We start from the raw sequence: 7,723 nt of genomic DNA, 5'->3' as shown, positions 1-7,723 counted from the left end.
GATTGGGCCAAGTGCCAGCTGGGAGGGGGCAGATGCTGAACGTCTGTGAGTTCAAGTGGCTTCATTTCTTCTAGTGCTGTGTGATTTCCAGGAATTAGGAGAAAGGCTCAGAGCCAACCCCTGAAAGCATTTTACTTTCAGTTTCCAATTGTCTATTTATAAAGCATGACGCAAACATAGTGTGGTGGGACTTCATCGGGGTTGTGTTTGCTGTTGAATCTGCTAGAGAACAGAAGGTAGGTGCTGTTCTTTATTACAAAAAACTGGAAAATTTCTCAGAACAAAAATCTTGGGGCCAGTCCTGGAGAACCTGTCTCAGGGACACTGCCTTGGGGTTCAGTGGAGTAAAACTGAATAAAGACAATTGAAAACTGAGTAAGAGCAAAGTAAGGAGTTCAGGACCTGAACCATACTGATTGATTTTCATACTGTGTCAGGGACATACCAGCATTTGTCTGTTGCCATCACTCGGAACAACTCTTAAATGATTTGTGTAGAAATGCAGGAGATAAATGTACTAGGACATTTTACAGCTGGCAGAGGGGTGATTGCTGCCACCAACTCCTGCCATTCATATTTACCTCTCAGGGCTGGTTCACACTGTGGAGTTATGTTGATTTAAAGTCCCCTATATCAATTTAAGTACTCTGACGTTCACACTGTCACCACTATTGTCGACTTAAGGTGCCAGTAAAATCGATTTAATGAGACCACCTCTGGAAGTGGTGTAGCACCAAAATCGACTTTGTAAATTTGAATTAGTGTTTGTGTGAATGTAATGGAGCTTAATTTGAATTAATTAACCTCCGGAATGTATCCCATTATGCTCCATTTTCACCTCTCTGGCAAATCAATCTGTGGTGCTCTGTGGTCACAACAGCAGGTAAAGTCCCCTCCCCTCAAGCCCCCGGAAGATTTGATTTTCCTGTTTGTTGGGGAGGGGGAAAGGCATGCGGGGAAAGGGACATCTGGTGAGTTGTCTTTCTTCAGTTCCAGTCTCTCTGTGTGTGTTGAATGCAACCAGAGAAAGCAACTCCCTACCCGCCCACCCCGATCCTGTCTGTGTGTGTGTTGAATTCAAACAGAGAAATAAACCCCCCCACACACACACCTCCCCACCCCGATCCTGTCTCTGTGTGTGTTGTATGCAAACAGAGAAAGCAACCCCCCCATGTCCCTCCACCCCGACCCTTTATGTGTGTATGTGTTGAATGCAACCAGAGAAAGCAACCCCCCTCCCTGATCCTGTCTGTGTGTGTTGAATGCAAACAGAGAAAGCAAATCCCCCATGCCCTCCCACCCCGATCCTGTCTGTGTGTGTTCAATGCAAACAGAGAAAGCAAACCCCCCACCCGGATCCTGTCTGTCTGTGTGTGTTGAATGCAAGAAGACAAATCCAACTCCCCCACAACCCCGTTTTTCCTATCTATGTGTGTTTGGAATGCAAGCTGAGAAATCAATTCCCCCTCCCCCCCATCAGTTCCCAATAGCTCTCCGTTTTTCTTTGGAGTGCAGGCAGAGAAATCCACCTCCCGCACACCCCCCCAAAAAAGAAAAAAAAAATCTCGATCCTGTCTCTGTGGGTTTGTGATGCCAGCCGATTACCCCCCAGCTCTCCATGCGGTCTGCATTAGAAAGTCACATGCTACTTTGTACACAATCATAATTATGACAACTGAAACATATGTCTCTTCTTACTCTTCAATACACAAACTAGAGACAACATTGTGTCACACCATCATTGCTGAAAATGATCAATAGACACATTTTCCCTAACTTTAAAAACGGTGTCTACATTGTATCCAAGCACCATTAGTTCAAAATCTTACATATGTATATTGTTCTTCACTAATTTGGCTGTGGCTATCTTGTTATTTTTTTTTTTTTATTCTGAAGGCACCTCGCCAGTGGCTCAACCATTAGTCAGTGCTGCACACAGACTGTCTCAGATTAGGAAAAGGAAGAAACTAAACACCCTACTCTAGCCCTGGAGAGACTGAAGGAACCCTTCCCCCCACCCCTTCACCCAAGACATAACTGTTCAAAACTAAAATTTTGCATCTTTTCAAAATGTTTCTTTATTAAAGAAAATCTTGTTCATGAGGGATTTGCTGGGCACAGATCTGGCAAGCAACAAACGGGGGGTGGGGGGTGCTGGGTGGATGAGAATAGGCAAGCAACAGGGGTGTGTGTGTGGGTGTATGAGAAAAGACAAGCAACATATGGGGGGTGCTGGGTGGATGAGAAAAGGCAAGCAACATATGGGGGTGGGTGCTGGGTGGATGAGAAAAGGCAAGCAAAATACAGAGGGGGGTGCATGAGAAAAGGCTAGCAACATACAGGGACAGAAATCACTAATGCATCACTCATTCATTGCCTGCAGCAATTGGGAATTGTTCTGCTGGATGTCTTGAAGCAGGGCAGCCACAGCTGCTTCACCTTCTTGCTCTTTTTCTCAAGTACTCCATGCTAAGCCGCAAAAAGCAATGGCAAAATCAGGGAGCAAAAAAAAAAAACAGCTCAAAAATCCTTTTCCTGTTTGTTTGGGAGGGGGAAAACATAGGGGAAGCAGCGAGGATCCTTTTCCTTTTTGTTTGGGAGGGGGAAAGGGTGGGGGAAGCAGCAATGCATCCTGGGACGATGCCACAGCCTCCGTCAGTAGTTGCACTGTGGGATAGCTACCCAGATTGCACTGCTTTCTAATTCAAATTAAGGCTGAAATGTGTGAATGCAAGAGACCAGCTCAAATAGCATAGTGAGAACAGTCTGCTGATGTTTCTTTAAATTGGCTGCTGAAAGTCAATTTACGGTCATTTGAATTAGTGCTGCAGTGTGAACATAGCCTCAATGTCCAAACTGCTAAAGAACCATCCTGGTAATGACTAGAATAGCCACCCCAGTAGTGGGGTGTAAGGGACATTATTATCCTTTATAGGAAATTATATACTATCCTTACAGGAATATCTAACACTTGGACTTTATTAACTGTGTGTTCATAGAGATCACTTTGTCTATTGTTACTGTATGCATGCTTCCATAAGGCATGAACCCTCACTTTGTTTCGTGTTTGCCTGGATCTATTCAAGCCATGTGAGACACACATTTGAGAATATTACATGGCAGAGTTTCGTATCTTACACATATGACATTGCAGGAAACATACTACCATAACAATAATGTTCAGTATGTCATGAGCATTCCAAAAACACCTTCCATGACCTTTGCATTAAACAATACACAGTTAAACTATAAGGGTGAATATGAATGATACACAAATCACACCCTAAGGGTGTACATGAGGTACAGCGTGTCACACCTTCCCTCTTATAGAGCTGCAGGAGGGTTAGCCACTGGCTAATCCAGAGGCAGTTAATCAGGGTTCTTTTGATATTTAGCCCTCAAAGCCATGAGGCAGCCTGCCTCAGTTTCCTCATTTGTCGTTCTTAGCACAATCAAAGGCTTTTTCCAGAAATCTATACATAATATATCTAACTACAAGATTTAACATGAGTATTGCAATTTCCATCACAAGCTTAGCATCAGTATCAAATTTGTTATCACAGACGGGTGCTTACAAGTATGTTCATTATACCATGCCCTTTGCTCAGGAAGTCTGGTTTCGGGGTTGGTTGGTCTAGCCCCTCTTGCCATTCAATAGCCTAATGGACCTTTGCATGTGGTTAGTCCCAGGCTTTCTTCCCTTCAGTGTTTCCCCTGCTTGGATCCTTGGGATTTTGGTGCCTCAAGGTCGGGGAGGGATCCTGCATGTCAGTTGGCCCTTTGTAGATCTGTCCCCCAACCCCAAGACTATATATGTGCAGAAAGTCCCTCTCCTTCCTTGGGGTCATTCAGTGGTCTTCACTCCCAACACTGAATCCTCCCCCCTAGTCCTAGAGGCTTATGGTGTATTCTCTCTGGGTTGAGAATGTTTGCAGTTTTTGCTTCTAGCCACCCAGGTGCCTTCTGTATTTTACCTGCCTGGGGAAATATCCCCTCTCCCCTGCCAGCAAGCTGACTCAAATGCTCACAGACACCTTCTTCTTCAGTGGAAACTGGATCTTCCTTTCTTAAAAAAGCAGAGTTAATTTCCAGCAGCACATCAGGGTGAGCATCCTGAAAACCTGGGAGAGGAGTCTGGGCACTCTCTGTCACCTCCTCTTTTATGCCTGAGGGGTCCATTGTGTGACTGCTCCCTTCCGGAAAGTCAGCCACACAACTCCCTCTCAAAGCCTGAGGCACAGGCAGAGTATTGGGTGCAGAGCAGTGGTGTACTCGGGGGGGGGGGGGGGGTAGGGACAGGCCCCGGGTGCCAGGATGTGGGGGGCCACTGGCCAGCCCTTCACGATGCATAGAATGTTGGGACGCAGGAGGCTCTGAGGGGTGCAGAGCCTCCTGCGCCCCCCACACATTGTGAAGGGGCGGCCTGGTGTCCCCTCCCCCCGGGGCGGGGGTGGTGAGGCTGCCCTGTTTGAGCCGGCACCAGGCTGCGGGGCTGGAGTGGTGAATAAGTGTGGGAGTAGGGAGTGTGCTGGCCCGGCCCTTCACGATGGGCGGGGGACCCAGGAGGCATGAGTTGCACCCCTCAGAACCTCCCCCAGCACGTCATGAAGGGCTGGCCTGCCCCCCCCCCCCCCCCCGCCCCAGGCTGGGGGATGAGGCTGCCCTGTCTCAGTCTGTGCTGGGCTCCAAGGCTGCAGTGGGAGAGGCAGGCATCATACACTGGGTAAGTGTGTGGGAGGGGTGAGCAGTGTGTTATTCCTGGCCACTGCTGGTCACCACATTGATAGCCCTAGCCACCCGTGGAAAGTAATTTCCAATCAGCATTTCAGTGGGGATCTCATCCAGCACCCCCGTCCTTAGATTACCTTCCAAGCCTTCACACTGTACCTGCACTCTAGCCACAGACACACAGATCTTACCACCTCCCTCTACTTGGATCAATGCTTCCTGGCCAGGTAACATGTCGCCCTCTAGGACCCAGCCTGGCCTGACTAGAGAAAGTTGTGTTCCATTGTTCCTCCATCTGAAATCATCCTGCCTTTTATCTGGATACCTCTGAGAAACTCCTTACTCTTCCCTGCACCCACAACACCCACAAAGCCAGTCCTGTAAACGATGGGTGCCTGCAGTCACTTACCCCCTTTCAGCCCCAGGCACTGGTTTTTCAAATGCTCAGTGGAGTTGCATTTGTAACTTCTTATTGGACCCTCCTCCTTCATAGGGGAGTTGTACTGGGTTTTTCTAGAAGAGACAGGGCTTGGGGGGGGGGGGGGGGGGGGAGGGGGTGATCGTCTGCCTTGCCATCCACCCTCCTTCTTCAGAGGGGTAAAATGGGATCCCCTTTTGAACAGGATTTCTTCCCCTCCCTCTGAGGATTATGGCCCATAGACATCTGTGCTTGCTCAAAGGCATCTGCCATTGCAGCCATTTCTATCCGAGATTTCAAATCCTTATTCCACAGGCTATTCCTCACATCATCTGTACAACTGCTTAGAAACATCGCTCGAGCTATCAAATCAAAGAATTGGTCATACGACACAATATTCTTCCCTTTAACCCATTTGGACAACAAAGCACACAATTTACAAGCATATTCACTATGAGTCATGCCTGCAGCCTTCTTAAGATTTCTAAATTTCATTCTGTAACTGCAGGTGTAATCTGAAACCTTTGCAAGACAGCTCTCTTGAATGCATCATACCGTAAAACCTCCTCAATTGGCAGCTCATTAAACACAGACAAGCTTTGCCCGACAAGTTAGCTATGAGAATGGGAACTTTCTGTTCATCAGGAATCTTGTGTACTGCACAAAGCTTTTCAAAAGTAATGAAGTACTCCTTGCTGCAGTCTGTCTCTTTATAAAAAGGACACTGCTTATCAAAGCTGGGTGCTTTAGGTGTGGAGGGAGACGATGGGGTATCTGGGATCCTCTTGTATTTCTCCAACATTTCCAGCTGGTGTTTTCTCTCCTGCTCCTTGTCCGCTGAGGCTCTCTCCGCAGCATTTTTGGCTGCAGCAAAAGTAAATTCTTGCTGTTTTAACTCCAAGGTATGTCTGTGTATCGCTTCCTCAGCAGTCTCCTTTGCTTGCATGGCTGCACTTTCTTCTTTAAACTACAGATCTGCTTGCCACTTTTGAAATTCATGTTCGTTCTCTTTCTCCTGAGCCTGAAGCCTGGCAATTTCCAATTTTGCAGCTGCCTCACTGCCAGACATCTTTGTATTTTTCCTGTGCTTATTTCCTTCACCCGAAATAAAGAAAAAAACAAACAAACTGTGATCTGCTCCTGACTATTCTCAGCCACTGCACTTAAGGCTCACTTAAAATCACAAAGACCAATGCTCAAAGTGTGAACTTCATTCAGAGCAACAAGCTGTGCATATACTCTGTGCTCACTGCACCACGCTGATGTTCCCTCCTGCAATCTGGACTGGTGTGTAGCTGTGTCACCCCAATTCCTCACTCTGGCCCCGACTTACTCTGCTTTGCTGTGTGATCCACCCACTCCTGGGTTGGCCCACACCCAGCCTTCTGTGAATAATCGGTTCCTGACCTAGTGAAGGAGCGCTTCTGGCCAGCTGCTCATGGGATTGACCCAGAGCAAACACCCCCAGTTCAAGATGCAACCCTGGGAACTGTCGTCTTACAGGGTTCAGTGTTGTACACTGCACTCTGAAAGTTCATTACATTAGTCCATCAATTTATCGAAGAAATTGATGTGCACCAGCTCTGCCACTCTAAGTGAAGTCTTTACACACACTCAATCCACATGCACTGCTTTAGATAAAACAAGCAAATAAGTATTGATTAGAGCAAGATTTTAAGTGATTATAAGACCAAGAAATATGAATCAAGGATTGATCACAATTAATTAAAAGATAAATTACATTCTAAAGTAAACACAACACTTTAGTAGGCTTTCAGCCTTTGATGTTAGCTTACCCACAGGCTGGCTGAGATGACTCCCGCAGCCAGTTCCCAATCCTGTGGGCAGTCTCTCAGAGTCCTTGATGTTGCTTCATAGGTGGATTCCAAGGGAGAGCTCCAGAGACAGAGACGCCTCTGCCTTAAACATGTTTCCTTGTCACCTCTGGGGTCAGGTGATCGGCCATCTCCAGCAATGGGCATGATTTCCTTCAGTTGAGTCAAATGAGCATCACCTTATTAGGTGCTTAGGCCAGTCTATTGTTCCTGTATGCATGCCTCTGCAAGGCATGAACCATCGCTGCTTGGTGTTTACCTGGATCTATTCAAGCCATGAGAAACACACATTTGGGAATATTACATAGTAAAGTTTCATAACTAAGCATACTGCCATTACAATAATGTTCAGTATGTCATTAGAATTGCAAAAATACCTTCCATGACACACTTTGCATTAATCAATCAAATAAAGGTGAACATGAATGATACACAAATCACACTATAAGGGTGTACATGGGGTACAGCATGTTACACAGGATTATAAGGAAAAGCTAGCATGGTTTTGTACAAATCATTCCAACCCAACTTAATTTCCTTCTTTGCCAGGGTTACTGGCCAAATGGATGTGGGGAAATGGTAGTCATGATATATCTTGATTTTAGTAAAACTTTTGAAATTGCCACATGCGGTTCTTATAAAGAAGCTAGGGAAATGTAATCTAGATTAAATTACTATAAAGTGGATGAATAACTGGTTGGAAGATCATGCTCAAAGACTAGTTATCAATGGTTTGCTGTCC

The 7,723-nt window shown here is 46.2% G+C and overlaps 1 protein-coding gene across 1 annotated transcript in view; it reads left to right on the top strand.

Annotated features, from left to right (window-relative positions):
* Positions 1–202: 202 nt before the first annotated feature.
* LOC137144787 (uncharacterized) overlaps positions 203–7,723 on the top strand; it is an 88,809-nt gene continuing 81,288 nt past the window's right edge. The window contains exon 1 of the mRNA XM_067535277.1: positions 203–236. The gene's annotated coding sequence lies outside the window, so the exon portion shown is untranslated. The remainder of the gene's footprint in view (positions 237–7,723) is intronic.

Source organism: Emydura macquarii, unplaced genomic scaffold (assembly GCF_026122565.2).
Source record: "Emydura macquarii macquarii isolate MOO-44397 ecotype Brisbane River unplaced genomic scaffold, CSIRO-AGI_Emac_v2 contig_3485, whole genome shotgun sequence".
Lineage (NCBI taxonomy): Eukaryota > Metazoa > Chordata > Testudines > Chelidae > Emydura > Emydura macquarii.
The sequence above is the reverse complement of the archived record's forward strand: the minus strand, read 5'-3'. Positions and strand labels throughout refer to the sequence as shown.